This window comes from Bubalus bubalis, chromosome 9 (assembly GCF_019923935.1).
Source record: "Bubalus bubalis isolate 160015118507 breed Murrah chromosome 9, NDDB_SH_1, whole genome shotgun sequence".
NCBI lineage: Eukaryota > Metazoa > Chordata > Mammalia > Artiodactyla > Bovidae > Bubalus > Bubalus bubalis.
In genome coordinates, this window is record NC_059165.1 from 72,328,091 (window position 1) to 72,346,608 (window position 18,518).

General features: G+C 44.2%; 1 non-coding gene across 1 annotated transcript; it reads right to left on the reverse strand.

Annotated features, from left to right (window-relative positions):
- Nucleotides 1–773: 773 nt before the first annotated feature.
- On the reverse strand, nucleotides 774–880 carry LOC112587223. Its single transcript, XR_003111739.1, has one exon. It is a non-coding gene; the product is annotated as a U6 spliceosomal RNA (small nuclear RNA).
- Nucleotides 881–18,518: the final 17,638 nt, after the last annotated feature.

The following is an 18,518-nucleotide window of genomic DNA, read 5'->3' on the forward strand; positions in this document are numbered from 1 at the left end:
AAATGTGTATGCTTCTTGACCTGCATACACATTTCTGGGGAGGCAAGTCAGGTGATCTGGTATTCACATGCCTCAGGGCAGCTAAGCCTGTGCTCCACAACAATTGAACCAGCTGTTTAGAGCCCACGTGCCCTAACCACTGAGCCTGCAAGTCCTGGAGCCTGTGCTCCACAACAAGAGAAGCTGCTGCAAGGAGAAGCCCAGACACTGCGACAAAGCATAGGCCCTGCTCACTGCAACTAGAGAAAGCCCAGGCACAGCAACAAAGACCCAGTGCAGCCAAAAATACAAAAGTAAAAATTTTAAATATATATTAAAAAATCAGTAATAGAATTTAGAAATGATAGAATCCATTCCCACAGAGTTGGTTCACTGGATGCATAAGGAAATCAAAAGTAACAAGAAATAAGCAAAAAAAAAAAAAAATACATTCTGCCTTGGTTATTATCTGTAATTGCTAAAATGAAAGCAAGAGTGTTGCAGATCCTGAGACTGGGCCAAGCTTGGATTACAGATGGTCTGAGCTACAGGCACTAGTATCAGGGCCACTATCAAAGGGAGAAATGATACTGGAACCACAGTGAAGATATGTATATATTATATATATTATATTATGGGCTTCCCAGATGGCGCTAGTGGTAAAGAACCCACCTGCCAATGCAGGAGACATAAGAAATGTGGGTTCGATCCCTGGGTTGGGAAGATCCCCTGGAGGGATGGCATGGCAGCCCACTCCAGTATTCTTGCCTGGAGAATCGAAGTTATATATATTTTTAAACTTGGAACGCTTTACAAATTTGCACGTCATTCTTGCACAGGGGCCATGCTAATCTTCTCTGTATCGTTCCAATTTTAGTGTATGTGCTGCTGAAGTGAATACAAGCTCTGATAGTGAAGGGCCCTAAATAAGTTTGCTTTATTTATTCTTTGTGGAGGAATTTTTAAAGCTGGAAGACAAAGATGGCTAGAGGCCTCCAATTATCTGGGGCAATGGCCCTGCAATATAATCAAGATAAGAACTGACCCCTGCTGGAGACCCAAGGCCATCCGAACTTGAGTGAGTAAAATGGTCAGAGGATGGAGAAGAGACTTTTCTGGGACTCCTTGATATGGGAGCCCCGTGCACTGTGATTCCAAAATCTGTATGTGAAGTCCTAACAGTGCTATAGCTAAACTGGGAGGATAAACGGGATAAAGGTGAAAGTCTGGATGAAAATCGAAGGCAAGAACAGACTGCATGAAGTGGTTGCACCTACTTTGTTGTTTAGTCACTCAGTCGCGTTCGACTCTGTGACCCCATGGACTATAGCCTGCCAGGCTCCTCTGTCCATGGGATTTCCCCAGGCAAGAACACTAGAGTGGGAATCCTCCTGACCCAGGGATTGAACCCACATCAAGACTGTATGAAGTGGTTGCGTCTTCTTTACCTGAATGTATTGTGAGGATGGATACTGTGTCTGACTGGGGAAGGCTTCCCCTACCAGCATTGTAAAACAGGAGGCATGGAAATCTACCCTTCTTCCAATATGGATTGGAAACATTAAATGGGAACCTGTGAGAGTGCCTGAGCCCACACAGGTTGTTGATTTGCAATTCCAAAGCCCAGTGTGCAGTGTGCTGCTGCTGCTAAGTCGCTTCAGTTGTGTCCAACTCTGTGCGACCCCATAGATGGCAGCCCACCAGGCTCCCCCGTCCCTGGGATTCTCCAGGCAAGAATGCTGGAGTGGGTTGCCATTTCTTTCTCCAATGCATGAAAGTGAAAAGTGAAAGTGAAGTCGCTCAGTCGTGTCCGACCCTCAGCGACCCCATGGACTGCAGCCTACCAGGCTCCTCCGTCCATGGGATTTTCCAGGCAGGAGTACTGGAGTGGGGTGCCATTGCCTTCTCCGCAGTGTGCAGTGTAGACTGGCGTTTATAGCAAAAGCCTGTGAGTGCCACCTAGTGGCAACTTCTGGGATTTGGGACCAGAACATTCACATTTGAGAGAAAATTATTACTAAAAGACTTGGACACGACTGAGCCTCTAAGCACACACACACAGCTTGCTATTGGGCTTTGAGATTTCCCCTATGACTGAGAGACATCAAATAACCTTGAACCTGAAACACTCATTATGCCTTGGGTGATGATGGAGAAATACTCTAACGGGGAGGGCAATGTCCAGGAGTGTTCCGTCATACAGTGGAAGTGTTTCATACAGGAACATGCCACAGAATGCCAGGTGATACTTACTCTTTTCCTCTAGGGCTGACTCGGAACCACCTAAAGAGCTGCTGCATCATCATCAAAAAATCCTCAAACAACAAATGCTGGCGAGGGTAGGGAGAGAAGGGAACCTTCCTACACTGTTGGCAAGAATGTAAATTGATACAGCCATTATGTACCAGGTGGTGCTAATGGTAAAGAACCTGCCTGCTAATGCAGGAGATAAAAGAGATGTGGATTTAATCCTCGGGTTGGGAAGATTCCCTTGAGGAGGGAGTGACAACCCACTCCAGTATTCTTGTCTGGAGAATCCCATGGACAGAGGAGCCTGGCAGGCTACAGCCCATGGGGTCACAAAGAGTTGGACTTGACTGAGCAACTTAGTGCATGGCCACTGTGGAGAACAGTATGGATGTTCCTTAACAAACTAAAAATAGAGCTACCATATGACCCTGCAGCCCCACTTCTGGACATATATCTGGAGAAAAATATGATCAGAAAAGATACATGCCCCCCAGTGTTCATTGCAGCACTTTCTTACAATAACCAAGACATGGAAGCAACCTAAATGTCCATCACGACAGATGGATAAAGAAGATGTGGTGAATATATACAATGGAATATTACTCGGCCATTAAAAAGAAGGAAATAATATTTGCAGCAAAATGGATGGACCTAGAGAGAGTGATACTGAATGAAGTAAGTCAGACAGAGAAGGAGAAATATTGTAGATATCTCTTATATGTGGAATCTAAAAAGAAATGATGCAAATGAACTTACAAAGCAGAAAGAGACTCACAGGCTTAGAAAACAAACTTATGGTTGCCTGGGGAAAGGGGTGGTTAGGAAGTTTGGGAAGGTTGTATCACAGTGCTGTATTCAAAATGGATAACCAGCAAGGACCTAGTATATAGCACATGGAACTCTGCTCAATGCTATGTGCCAGCCTGGATAGGAGGGGGCTTTGGGAGAGAATGGATACATGTATGCATGTCTGCTAAGTTGAAAGTCACTTCAGTCCTATCTACATCTGTCTGTTTATGGACTGTAGCCCGCCAGACTCCTCTGTCCATGAGATTTTTCAGGCAAGAATATTGGAGCAGGTTGCCATTTCCTCCTCCAGGGGATCTTTCCTACCCAGGGATCGACCCTGCGTCTCCAGTGACTTCTGCATTGCAGTGGATTCTCTGCTGAGCCACCAGGGAAGCCTGGATCCATGTATATGTATGGTGGAGTCCCTTCACTGTTGACCTGAAACTACCACAACATTGTTAATCGGCTATACCCCAATACAAAATAAAAAGTTTGAAATTTGAAAAAAAAAAAAAAAAGAGCTGCTGGATCCTCTGGCTACAGGCTACTTGGGCAGTGCCCTATGAGCTGCCCTCCACGGCCAACAAAGAGCTGTTTGGTTTGTGGGCAGAAGCTCCACAGTGAGTGGACACCTTCCTCTTTGGCAGGCTACCACTCTGATAGAAGAAAATCAAAGCAAGTCAACTCAGGGGGCCGATTTGCATTTTTCCTAGCAGTGGTGGAAGGACTGAACAATAGTAAAAAGACCCTATATTTGGGTTTTTACAGACTCACAGGCAGGGGCCAATGGCCTGGCCATATGGCCAGGCAGAGGGCAATGGAAAGCTGGCCTGTTAACAGGATGACCATATGGGGTGCATAGGACATGTGACGCCCAGCAGAAGAACACCTGCCGGATTTGGAAGATGATTTGAATTAACAAATAGGTTTCCTAGGGTGCTCATTTGAGGTGGCCACCTGGGTCCATGAAGTAGATGGACAGAGAGATGTCATCCTCAGAGTAAGTTTGATGAAGAAATGAACAATTGAAACTTCTTTTAAATTGAAGTATAGTTGATCTACAATGTTGTGTTAGTTTCAGGTGTACAGAAAAGTCTTTCAATTATATGTATAATTATATATAACTATTCAATATCATGGTAATCCAAGCCTATGCCCCAACCAGTAACACTGAAGAAGCTGAAGTTGAACGGTTCTATGAAGACCTACAAGACCTTTTAGAACTAACACCCCAAAAAGATGTCCTTTTCATTATAGGGGACTGGAATGCAAAAGTAGGAAGTCAAGAAACACCTGGAGTAACAGGCAAATTTGGCCTTGGAGTACAGAATGAAGCAGGGCAAATGCTAATAGAGTTTTGCCAAGAGAACGCACTGGTCATAGCAAACACCCTCTTCCAACAACACAAGAGAAGACTCTACATATGACATCACCAGATGGTCAACACTGAAATCAGATTGATTATATTCTTTGCAGCCAAAGATGGAGAAGCTCTATACAGTCAGTAAAAACAAGACCGGGAGCTGACTGTGGCTCAGATCATGAACTCCTTATTGCCAAATTTAGACTTAAATTGAAGAAAGTAGGGAAAACTGCTAGACCATTCAGGTATGACCTAATCAAATCCCTTATGATTATACAGTGGAAGTGAGAAGTAGATTTAAGGGACTAGATCTGATAGAGTGCCTAATGAACTGTGGACGGAGGTTCGTGACATTGTACAGGAGACAGGGATAAAGAGCATCCCCAAGAAAAAGAAATGCAAAAAAGCAAAATGGCTGTCTGAGGAGGCCTTACAAATAGCTGTGAAAAGAAGAGAAGCGAAAAGCAAAGGAGAAAAGGAAAGATATAAGCATCTGAATGCAGAGTTCCAAAGAATAGCAAGAAGACATAAGAAAGCCTTCCTCAGCAATCAATGCAAAGAAATAGAGGAAAACAACAGAATGGGAAAGACTAGAGATCTCTTCAAGAAAATTAGAGATACCAAGGAAACATTTCATGCAAAGATGGGCTCGATAAAGGACAGAAATGGTATGGACCTAACAGAAGCAGAAGATATTAAGAAGAGGTGACAAGAATACACAGAAGAACTGTACAAAAAAGATCTTCACGACCCAGATAATCACGATGGTGTGATCACTGACCTAGAGCCAGACATCCTGGAATGTGAAGTCAAGTGGGCCTTAGAAAGCGTCACTATGAACAAAGCTAGTGGAGATGATGGAATTCCAGTTGAGCTATTTCAAATCCTGAAAGATGATGCTGTGAAAGTGCTACACTCAATATGCCAGCAAATTTGGAAAACTCAGCAGTGGCCACAGGACTGGAAAAGGTCAGTTTTCATTCCAATCCCAAAGAAAGGCAATGCCAAAGAATGTTCAAGCTACCACACAGTTGCGCTCATCTCACACGCTAGTAAAGTAATTCTCAAAATTCTCCAAGCCACACTTCAGCAATATGTGAACTGTGAACTTCCAGATGTTCAAGCTGGTTTTAGAAAAGGCAGAAGAACCAGAGATGAAATTGCCAACATCCACTGGATCATCGAAAAAGCAAGAGCGTTCCAGAAAAACATCTATTTCTGCTTTATTGACTATGCCAAAGCCTTTGACTGTGTGGATCACAATAAACTGTGGAAAATTCTGAAAGAGATGGGAATACCAGACCACCTGATCTGCCTCTTGAGAAACCTATATGCAGGTCAGGAAGCAACAGTTAGAACTGGACATGGAACAACAGACTGGTTCCAAATAGGAAAAGGAGTACATCAAGGCTGTAAATTGTCACCCTGCTTATTTAACTTATATGCAGAGTACATCATGAGAAATGCTGGACTGGAAGAAGCACAAGCTGGAATCAAGATTGCCGGGAGAAATGTCAATAACCTCAGATATGCAGATGACACCACCCTTATGGCAGAAAGTGAAGAGGAACTAAAGAGCCTCTTGATGAAGGTGAAAGAAGAGAGTGAAAAAAATTGGCTTAAAGCTCAACATTCAGAAAACTAAGATCATGGCCTCTGGTCCCATCACTTCATGGCAAATAGATGGGAAACAGTGAAAACAGTGTCCGACTTTATTTTTAGGGGCTCCAAAATCACTGCAGATAGTGATTGCAGCCATGAAATTAAAAGACGCTTACTCCTTGGAAGGAAAGTTATGACCAATCTAGATAGCATATTCAAAAGCAGAGACATCACTTTGCCAACAAAGGTCCATCTAGTCAAGGCTATGGTTTTTCCTGTGGTCATGTATGGATATGAGAGTTGGACTGTGAAGAAAGCTGAGCGCCGAAGAATTGATGCTTTTGAACTGTGGTGTTGGAGAAGATTCTTGAGAGTCCCTTGGACTGCAAGGAGGTCCAATCAGTCCATTCTAAAGGAGATCAGTCCTGGGTGTTCATTGGAAGGACTCATGCTAAGGCTGAAATTCCAATACTTTGGCCACCTCATGTGAAGAGTTGACTCATTGGAAAAGACCCTGATGCTGAGAGGGACTGGGGGCAGGAACAGAAGGGGACAACAGAGGATGAGATGGCTGGATGGCATCACCAACTCGATGGACATGAGTTTGAGTACACTCCGGGAGTTGGTGATGGACAGGAGGCCTGGCATGCTGCGATTCATGGGGTTGCAAAGAGTCGGACACGACTGAGTGACTAAACTGAACTGATATAATTATATATCATATATATATTATTTTTTAGATTATTTTCAGATTTTTAGATATTTTTAGATATTAGAAGTTACTACAATATATTGAATACAGTTCCCTGTGTTATACAGTAAGGCCTGTTGTTTGTCTATTTTATATAACATGGTGTGCTTAGTCACTCAGTCATGTCCAACTCTTGTGACCCCATAGACTGTAGCCCGTCAGGCTCCTCTGTCCATGGGATTCTCCAGGCAAGAATACTGGAGCGGGTTGCCATTTTCTTCTCCAATATAACATGGTGTGTATCTGTTAATCCCAAACTCCTTGTTTAATCCTACACCACCCCCTTTTCTCCTTTGATAACTGTAAAGTTTATTTTCTATGTCTGTGAGTCTGTTTCTGTTTTGTAAATAGGCTCATTTGTATAATTTTAAAAAACAATTTTATTTACTTATTACGGGTCTTCATTGCCGTGTGCAAGCTTCCTCTAGTTGCAGCGAGCGGGGTCTGCTCTGTCGTGGAGCGCAGGCTCGTTGTGGTGGCTTCACTTGTGGAGCACAGGCTCTAGGCACGTGGGCTTCAGTGGTCGCAGCACACAGGCTCAGCAGTTGTGGTCAAGGGCCCTAGAGTGCACAGGTTCCGTAGTTGTGGCGCATGGGCCTGGTTGCTCAGTGGCATGTGCAATCCTCCCAGACCAGGGATCGGCTCTGTGTCCCCTGCATTAGCAGGCAGATTCCCATTCACTGTACCACCAGGGAAGTCCCATTTGTACCACTTTTTAAGATTCCACATATAAGTGACACCATATGCTATTTGTCTTTCTCTGACTTACTTCACTTAGTATGATCATCTCCAAGTCTATCCATGTTGCTGTAAATGATGTTATTTCATTCTTTTTATGACTGAGTAATATCCCATCATATATCTTCTTTATCCATTCATCTGTCAATGGGCACTTAGGTTGCTTCCATATCTTGGCTATTGTAAATAGGGCTGTGGGTATATGCGCAGAAGTGGACTTTCTCTGGCAACTCTATTTTTAGTTTTTTAAGGAGCTTCCATACTGTTTTCCATAGTGGCTGCACCAATCTACACTCCCACCGGTAGTGTAAGAAGGTTCCCTTTCCTCCAGCATTTATTTTTTATAGACTTTTTGGGATGGCCATTCTGACTGGTGTGAGGTAACACCTCATTGTAGTTTTGACTTCCATTTCACTAATCACTAGCAATGTGGAACTGTTTTGGAGGTCTAAAACATGGGGAAATAAAAGCATAAATGGCTGGTTTACACACCATTATGAGTGTGGAGTTACACACAAGTGGGTGGGGCAAGGGATAGTCCCCCCCTAGTTAGAGTCCTCTGCTTTTGGGGGGATGGTATTTGGGAAAGAGGAGGTAGGAAAAATGGTGGTATAATTATTTTTCTTTTTTCCTCACATCACTTCCACCTCTTTTGTCCTACCTGATGCAATGGTCCAGGACCAGGGCTGCAACTGCAGATGCTGAACGCAGGGATGACCCCTAACAAACTGTAACTATGCCTTTAAATTTTTATGTCAGATTCTTAAGGGTCTGATGCGGTGGGTTGTGCCTTCACCCAACTTGGCAAAATTGGGGCTGAGGGTGAATACCGCTGTATTGCTTAGTGGTTGGGATAGCCCACCAGTTCTGCGCCCTTTCAACCCTACCCACAGGAATGAGAGTGGCCTTGGGGAGGGTAGGTGCTAGACGAGATTTGTATTGCTGCTGGCAGTCTGGAACAACCCTCTCCCCAAGTGGGAACATTAGGGTTTGAATGGAGAGGAGGAAGAGGAATGGGGTGTGTGTGTGTGTGTGTGTGTGTGTGTTGGTCTCTCAGTAGTGTCTGATTCTTTGTGACCCCACGGACCTACCAGGCTCCTCTGGCCATAGAATTCTCCAGGCAAGAATACTGGAGTGGGGAACCATTCCCTTCTCCAGGGGATCTTCCTGACCCAGGGATTGAACCTGGACCTCCTGCATTGCAGGCCGGTTCTTTACCATCTGAGCCACCAGGAAAGCCTGTGAGGAATGGTAGCTGAACATAAAGTTTAATGATTTATGCAGTCTACATTGGTACCTCAAGAGAGGCTCAGAGTAAGATGTTATTGTCTCTTAGCTCAGTTACACCAGATGCCTGAAAGGATGATGACATGTTGCCGAGACCACTCCTGCTTTTACAGCCTGAAACAATTGAATGGAAGTCGCCAGCCTGAATGACATCCATCACTCTGGGAGACATTTCCACCACTGAACTAATTCTCACTGGCTGAGTGGGACTCTGGTCACGTGCCAGAGGTTTTTCAGGATATGTCTGCTGCCACACTGCGATAGTGTGCAACACTGGCCTTGTTACAATACTTATATTCATAGTCACATGTATTGGGGAAATTCAGTTAAAGCCCCTTGAGGAAGTCAAATAGGTGGAAAATGACTAGTCTCAGGAAGAACTGGATTTACCTAATTATTAGCTAATTTCTAAGGTAAATAGTTCTATACAACTTTATCATAAGATTCAAAGGGGACAATGAACAATTGAATTAGTACAAAAATATGAAACTGCTTGTAGGACAGATGAGCTGTTTGTTTGTCCCTGCTCTGACAGGGACACTTGGCCCTGTACTCAGGTCAAGGAGCAACAGTTAGAACCGGACATGGAACAACTGACTGGTTCAAAACTGGGAAAGGAGTACAAAAAGGCTGTATATTGTCACCCTGCTATGCAGAGGACATCATGCAAAATGCCAGGCTGGATGAAGCACAAGCTGGAATCAAGATTGGTGGGAGAGATATCAACAACCTCAGATATGCAGATGACACCAGTCTAATGGCAGAAAGTGAAGAGGAACTAAAGAGCCTCTTGATGAGGGTGAAAGAAGTGGGTGAAAAAACTTTTTTGAAACTCAACATTCAGAAAACTAAGATCATGGCGTCAGATCCCATTGCTTCATGGCAAATAGAAGGGGGGGAAAATGGAAGCAGTGACACATTTTATTTTCTTGGGCTCCAAAATTACTGCAGATGGTGACTGCAGCTGTGAAATTAAACTGTGCTTGCTTCCTTGGAAGGAAAGCTATGATAAACCTAGATGGCATATTAAGAAGCAAAGACAAAGGTCCGTCTAGTCAAAGCTATGGTTTTTCCAGTAGCCATGTATGGATGTGAGAGTTGGACTATAAAGAAGGCTGAGCACCGAAGAATTGATGCTTTCGAATTGTGGTGCTGGAGAAAACTCTTAAGAGTCCCTTGGACAGCAAGGAAACCAAACCAGTCAATCATCAGGGAAATCAACCCTGAATATTCGTTGGAAGGACTGATGCTGAAAGTGAAGCTCAATACTTTGGCCACCTGATGCAAAGAACAGACTTAATGGAAAAGACCCTGATGCTGGGAAAGATTGAGGGCAAATGGAGAAGAGGGCATCAGAGGATGAGATGTTTAGATAGCATCACCAACTCAGTGAACACAAATTTGAGCAGACTCTGGGAGATAATGGAGGACAGGGAAGCCTGGCATGCTGCAGTCCACAGGGTTGCAAATCATTGGACATGACTTAGTGAGTGAACAACAGCAACAACCTCAACACTGGTCCCCCAGCTGTTAGGCAATATGATCATTTTGCTGTCAGAGGCTTGGCCACAGGCAAAGGTTGTCCTGTGTCTTAAAGAATTTAACTGTCCCCAAAGAGGTCTGGATTTTGCCCTCAGGTCCTGGGAGATACCTTTGTTTTTCCTAAATTATGCTTTATTTTCTGGGAGTGTTGGGCTCAGTTCAGTTCAGTCGCTCAGTCATGTCTGACTCTTTGCTACCCCCACGGATTGCAGCACGCCAGGCTTCCCTGTCCATCACCAACTCCCAGAGCTTGCTCAAACCCATGTCCATAGAGTTGGTGATGCCATCCAACCATCTCATCTTCTGAAATCCCCTTCTCCTCCTGCCTTTATTCTTTCCCAGCATCAGGGTCTTTTCAAATGAGTCAGTTCTTCACATCAGGTGGCCAAAGTATTGGAGTTTCAGCTTCAGCATGAGTCCTTTCAGTGAATATTCAGGATTGATTTCCTTTAGGGTTAACTGGTTGGATTTCGTTGTAGTCCAAGGGACTCTCAAGAGTCTTCTCCAACACCACAGTTCAAAAGCATCAGTTCTTCGGCCCTCAGCTTTCTTTGTATCCAACTCTCACTCCGTACATGACTGCTGGAAAAACCATAGCTTTGACTAGATGGACCTTTGTTGGCAAAGTAATGTGTCTGATTTTAATATGCTGTGTAGGTTGGTCATAGCTTTTCTTCCAAGGCAAGTTGGGGTAGCCAGAGAAAAAGACCTGATTTAGGGTGGGTGCTGACCACACCTCAGGGTGGGGACTACTCACACCAGAAAAACCGCACAGCTGAGTTAGGGTCACAAGGTGTCAGTTGATCTGCAGACTGAGGTCAACCAACCAATGTCTTCCCTGAGTAACTCAGAACAGCCTCCCGAGTGCACAGTACACTGTGTGTGTCCTGGCTACACAGAGAGGAGCAGACATCCCACATTTCCACTTCTGTAGACTCATGAACTTCTTCACTTTGATTCTTAATCTGTATCCCTTCTCTGTAAGAAACTGTATAATACAGTGTATACAGGGAGTATAACAGCTTTGAGCAGGTTCTGTGAGTCCTTGAAAATTGCCACTCCCAACAGTGCTTTGGTGAAACCGCTGAATTTGCAGTTAGGGTCTGAAGTGATGGTGGTCTCATGTGAGTGTGATCCTTCTCATCTCTAACCTGTACCGTTTCTTAATCTTCTCACAAAGCTTAGTAGGAATCTGAATGATGAGCCTCTCCCTCTAACTGCCAAACAAGTAAGGACTTGCACTCTTAAGAAAGTAAACAAAACAAAATAATATAGGACTTCCCTGATGGTACAGTGGATGGGAATCCATCTGCCAGCTCAGGGGACATGGGTTCAATCCCTGCTCAGGGAGGATTCCACATGCCACGGAACAATTAAGACCCGTGTGGCCCAATTACTGAGTCGGTGCTCTAGAGCCCAGGAGCTGCAACTTCGGAAGCCTGTGCACGTAGAGCCTGCGCTCCACAGAGAAGCCACCGCAGCGAGAAGTCTGCACACCGCAGTGGTGAGAGCGGCCCTCACTCACGCAACTAGAGAAAGGCCGTGAGCAGCAGCGAAGAGCCAGCACAGCCAAAAAATAAATAAATTGAAAAAAACCCCCAATACATACTTTGATATGGTTATACGCCATTACATTTTCTCTCACTTTTTATATTCTAGAATCAGTAAAAAATTATAAGGCATGAGAAGAAGCAAGAAAATGTGCTTTATAATAAAGAAAATATAGTCAATGGAAGCCCCCCTCCCAAAAATAAAACCCTAAGTTATTGGAATTAGCAGGCAAGGACATGCAGCAACTATTATAAATATATAAACTAATTAATAGCAAAAGAATAATTGGGATAGAAAAGGGGTAATAATAAGTTGAATAATGTCCCTCAAAAATTCATGTTCACCCAGAATTTCGAATGTGACCTAATTTGGAAATAGGATCCTTACAGATATAGTTATAAAATGAGGTCAGTCTGGGACCCTCAGGAGGGAACCAACCCTGCTGACACCTGGAGTTTGGACTTTTCCAGAACTCTCAGAGAACAAATTTCTATTGTTGTAGGCCACTCAGTTATAAGATGTGTTATAGAAGTCCATAACACATGGGTAATGTGATATTCTGGGATATGGGTAGAACACTTTACATAAAGGACTAAGTGGAAATTCTAGATCTGAAAAATACAGTAGCTGAAGTAAAAACTACAATGGGTGGGCTAAACGCCAAATTAGATGTTACAGAAGAAAGAGTAAGCAAACTTGAAGCCAAGTAAATAGAACTTATCCACAGTGAAGCAGAGAGAGTAAAACACACACACACACACACACACACACACTAAGAATGCTGTATTGTAAACAATTAGCCTTCAATTTAAAAAAAATTAACAGCATCAATTCCCCTTAATATATTATGAAACTGGGAAACATACATGAAATTGAGATCAGATTAAGAGAGGGGAGAGACAAGAGAGGTGGAGAAAAATATCTGAAGAACTAAAGACTGAAAAACATTCCAGATGCTTAAAACACAGCAAGCAAGGCAAACGCAAAGAAAACCACATGCATGGGTGTCATAGCCAATGAAAGTGAGAGTGAAAGTTGTTCAGTCTTGATGAACTCTTTGTGACCTCATGGACTGTGGCCTGCCAAGCTCCTCTGTCCATGAGATTCTCCAGGCAAGAATACTGGAGTGAGTAGCCATTCCCTTATCCAGAGGATCTTCCCAACCCAGGTCTCTGACATTGCAGGTGGATTCTTTACCTGAGCTACCAGAGCCAATGACTGAAAAAAAGAAAAAAATTGGAATAGAGGAAATAAATACGTTACACACAGCAGGAAGTGCTAAGAATTCCGGCTGACATGGAAAAGAAATACTAGTCAGAAGGCAAACCAGTAACATAATTAAAGTGCTGAAAGGCAGTCAACCTAGAATCTTATAGGTAGTGTAAATATGCTACAGAAATGAAGATGAAATAAATACATTTTCAGTGAAGAAAAGCTGGTTCAGTTCAGCTCAGTTCAGTCGCTCAGTCGTGTCCGACTCTGCGACCCCATGAATCGCAGCACGCCAGGCCTCCCTGTCCATCACCAGCTCCTGGAGTTCACCCAGACTCATGTCCATAGAGTCAGTGATGCCATCCAGCCCTCTCATCCTCTGTCGTCCCCTTCTCCTCCTGCCCCCAATCCCTCCCAGCATCAGAGTCTTTTCCAATGAGTCAACTCTTCGCATCAGGTGGCCAAAGTACTGGAGTTTCAGCTTTAGCATCATTCCCTCCAAAGAAATCCCAGGGCTGATCTCCTTCAGAATGGACTGGTTGGATCTCCTTGCAGTCCAAGGGACTCTCAAGAGTCTTCTCCAACACCACAGTTCAAAAGCATCAATTCTTCGGCGCTCAGCTTTCTTCACAGTCCAACTCTCACATCCATACATGACCACAGGAAAAACCATAGCCTTGACTAGATGAACGTTTGTTGGCAAAGTAATGTCTCTGCTTTTGAATATGCTATCTAGATTGGTCATAACTTTCCTTCCAAGGAGTAAGCGTCTTTTAATTTCATGGCTGCAGTCACCATCTGCAGTGATTTTGGAGCCCAAAAAATGAAGTCTGACACTGTTTCCACTGTTTCCCCATCTATTTCCCATGAAGTGATGGGACCGGATGCCATGATCTTCGTTTTCTGAATGTTGAGCTTTAAGCCCACTTTTTCACTCTCCACTTTCACTTTCATCAAGAGGCTTTTGAGTTCCTCTTCACTTTCTGCCATAAGGGTGGTGTCATCTGCATATCTGAGGTTATTGATATTTCTCCCGGCAATCTTGATTCCAGCTTGTGCTTCTTCCAGTCCAGCGTTTCTCATGATGTACTCTGCATAGAAGTTAAATAAGCAGGGTGACAATATACAGCCTTGACGTACTCCTTTTCCTATTTGGAACCAGTCTGTTGTTCCATGTCCAGTTCTAACTGTTGCTTCCTGACCTGCATACAAATTTCTCAAGAGGCAGATCAAGTGGTCTGGTATTCCCATCTCTTTCAGAATTTTCCACAGTTGATTGTGATCCACACAGTCAAAGCCTTTGGCATAGTCAATAAAGCAGAAATAGATGTTTTTCTGGAACTCTCTTGCTTTTTTGATGATCCAGCGGATGTTGGCAATTTGATCTCTGGTTCTTCTGTCTTTTCTAAAACCAGCTTGAACATCAGGAAGTTCACGGATCACATATTGCTGAAGCCTGGCTTGGAGAATTTTGAGCATTACTTTACTAGCATGTGAGATGAGTGCAACTGTGTGGTAGTTTGAGCATTCTTTGGCATTGCCTTTCTTTGGGATTGGAATGAAAACTGACCTTTTCCAGTCCTGTGGCCACTGCTGAGTTTTCCAGATTTGCTGGCATATTGAGTGCAGCACTTTCACAGCATCATCTTTCAGGATTTGAAATAGCTCAACTGGAATTCCATCACCTCCACTAGCTTTGTTCGTAGTGATGCTTTCTAAGGCCCACTTGACTTCACATTTCAGGATGTCTGGCTCTAGGTCAGTGAAAAGCTGGTAGAATGTGTTTTTAAAAGACCCGCACTGCAAGGAAGGCCAAAGGCAGCTCCTTTGGCTGAAGTAAGATGGTACCAATAAAACCCAGCTCTATAGCACAGAATGAAGAATGTTGGAAATGGCAAAAGTGTGGTGAAATATAAAAGATTATTTATTCTTAATTTTTAAAAAGTCAATTGACTGTTTAAAGCAAGATTGTAGCAATGTATTCTAGGAATTTTAATACATATAAAATATATAATAACAGTAGTAAAAAGGATGGTAGAGAGTAAATGAAGCATAATGATATATGTTTCTTACCTTATATTTTAAATTGTATAATATTGATTCAGAGTAGACTGTGCTAATTTAAAGACATTTGTTATTACAGTTCTTAAAGTGAATACTTAAAAGACTACTTGAAAGAGGAAATGATAAGCCAATTGTAGATATTAATATATAATATATAATGCAAGGCTGACAAAGACTCAAATAATCCAAAATAAGTCAGAAAAGGAGGGAAAAGAGAAAAAGGACAGATGGGAAAAATGTAAAATAAAAATCAAGATGATAGACCTTAAAATCAACTATGTCAAAATAATTGTATTAAACACAATTCAAAGGCAGAGATTATCAGCCCACAGGGGAAAACTCCCCAGTCATATGCTATTTGTAGGATAAACATGTTAAATACTGAGACACTGTTAGGTAAAAAGTAAAAAAGATGGGAAAAAACACGCAAAGAGAGCACTAATCAAAAGGAACTCTTGTGACTATATTAATATCAAAGCAGTGTTAAAGAAAAGATTGTCAAAGATAAAGAGGGATATTTCAGAATGCAAAAATAATGAAGTCAACAAGAAGATAAAACAATCATGAATCTATATGCACCTAGAGTTTCACAATATATAAAGTAAAATGTGATAGACAATTTCACAATTAAATTTGGAGATTTTAACACTTATCTTCTACTAATTGATAGACCTAGTAGACAAAAAAGATCAGTAAGGATATAAACTTTTTTTTTTATACAACACAGTCAACCAACTTAATCTGATGCTTTTAGAACACCACAGGTAACACCTGGAGGATGCATGTTATTTTTACATGCATATAAAACATTCATCAAGACAGATCATGTACTGGAACATACAGGCTTTGATAAATTTGATTAATCAAATGATCAAATCATAAGAGTATATTTTCTGACCACCATAGAATTAAATTACAAGCCAATAATAAAAAGACATCTGGAAAATTCCCAAGTATTGGACATTATGGAAAACACTTCAGGTTACCCACAGGCCTCAGGTCAAAGAAAATTTCTAAAAATATCTCTATGTGAATGAAGAACAAAACAAAAACAACACCTTAAAGTTTGTGGGACGGAGAGAAAGCAGGTGCAGAAAAGAAGAAAGGAAGAAAGCAAATTATGCACATTTCCATGTTAAGAAACCTGATAACAAAGGAGCAAAAGAAATCCAAAGTTGATTGTTTAAAAACAATTAACAAAATTGGTACACTCCCAGCAAAACTTATCAAGGGTGGTGGTGGGGAATCTACCTATATCAGGAATAAAAATGTGGACATACTACAGGTCTTATAAAGGCCTTTTCCCGGCGACCCCACCCAGATAACCAGGACTGTCAGCGGCTTCTGAGACGTAGTCTAGCCAGGCCTGGCCTCACGACCTGTTCCCCTGCACTTGCAGAGGGAGCAGAGCCTTCCTGACCATCAGTCACTGTGTTGTGCAGCTCCTGACAACATGCCTGGAGTGGCTGGCGTTCCAGCTGTGGCCTCCAAGTCGGGGGCCTGTTGACTGCTATGCCACTGGCCTCCTGTGTACATAGAGACCCAGGCCACCACGGTCTGCTGTCCCCTCCCGCCGCGACAGCTTGGCCAAAGCCCTTTCTTAGCACAGGCTTCCTCTATTGCTGTGCTCATAGGCAGATAGAGAAGGCTGACCCTGAGGGACACAGAGCCGCTGCTGTTTTCAGAAGGATGCTCTGCTGTTTTCAGAGGAATGGAGGCCTGAGGACTTCCTGGAGGAAGTGACACATAAGCCAAACTAGCAGGGTTAGGGAAGTGGGGCAAGGGCAGTGCATGTGGCCTGACAGGTCAGAAGGAAGGCACAGCCAGCTTGAACTTGTCCTCAGGAGTCTTGGAGGGACTTTCAGCAGGGACACAGCCTGGTTAGCTCAGTGACCATGGAATGCTACTCTCTGGGAAGAGGGGAGGTGAGTGAACTGGGAGAGGCTGGGACAGGGAGCATAGAGAAGAGGCTGGGCAGGGTCCCGGGTCTGAGCCAGGCCTCAGCTCCAGTACTGTCCTAACCCTCCCCTCCCGCCCCCACCATTACCCTCACCTGCAGGGAAGGAGATTAGAGGGTCCTGGGGGAACGGCAGGAGCGGTTTCCTCAGGCATCCCGTCCATAGCGTGAGAAAGCATGGTGAGCCCAGGGCTGAGGCCCTGAAAGCTGCCCTCTTCCAGATGTCCTGACTGGGCCAAGGCAGCAGGGTGGGAGTCCCCTTCTCCCCTCCCACTCAGGGCACAGATGCAGGTTCTACCCCTTGGAGCCCAGAGGACACTGGTTTCGGACAGAACCTGTACTGAAGTGTGGGCAGTAAGGGCTGACGGGTGGGGAGGCCATACGGCTTCAGTGTGCAGGCTGAGCTCGGCAGGACCTGGGGGTCTGGGGAAGAGGTTCTAAGACCAGTCACTGCTGAGAGGGCAGGACCACTGGAGGCCTCTGCCCAGCCGTGTGCCCAGATGAGACTAGTACTAGTGTTGCCTTAAAAGGGCCCAGAAGGGCATCCAAAGGTTTGGGGCAGGCGCCTTGTCCTCCCCCGCTTGCCCTGCTCCCTGGGAAGGATTGTTTCCTGCTCTTCTAGTTAGTGGCCCTGGGAGGCCTGAGGTCATGTTGTTCCCTAGCTCAAAGCCTACCCTTCTAGGATGAAGTCCAAACTCCTTGACATGGTTACTCAAGTCTGCTTTGCAGCTTCTGCCTCACTTCTACAACCTCCAGTTGGAGCAGCCCTAACTCTGAGCTTCCCTGGTAGCTCAGCTGGTAAAGAATCCGCCTGCAATGCAGGAGACCCTAGTTCGGTTCCTGGGTCAGGAAGATCCTCTGGAGACAGGATAGGCTACCCACACCAATATTCTTGGGCGTCCCTAGTGGCTCAGATGGTAAAGAATCTGCCTGCAATGTGGGAGACCTGGGTTCAATCCCTGAGTGGGAACATCCCCTGGAGAAGGGCATGGCAACCCACTGTAGTATTCTTGCTTGGAGAATCCCCATGGACAGAGGAGCCTGGCGGGCTACAGTCCATGGGGTCCCAGAGTTGGACACGACTAAGCACACAGTACAACTCTTTAAGAGCTGCCTTCCGCTGCTGGGAGCTCTTATCCTTCACAGCTCTCCCTGCCCAAGGCTGGGCCACCTGGGTCCCAGATATCTTACTAGTTGGTTTGTGCCTACACTGTGTGGGTGCTGACTTTAGTGAAATAAAATGGGAAATTCATTCACAAGTCTTGTAACTCTTTTCTGTGGACAAAATTAATTGGGGGTGGGGGTTTGGGGAACCCTTCAGTCTCTTCTGGGCCCTGCAAGCCTCTCCAGTGTCAACCTGCACCATTATCTTTGATCTCTCTACGCTGGCCACATTGACCTTCTTTCCATCTGCATACATCCTTTCAGTCCCA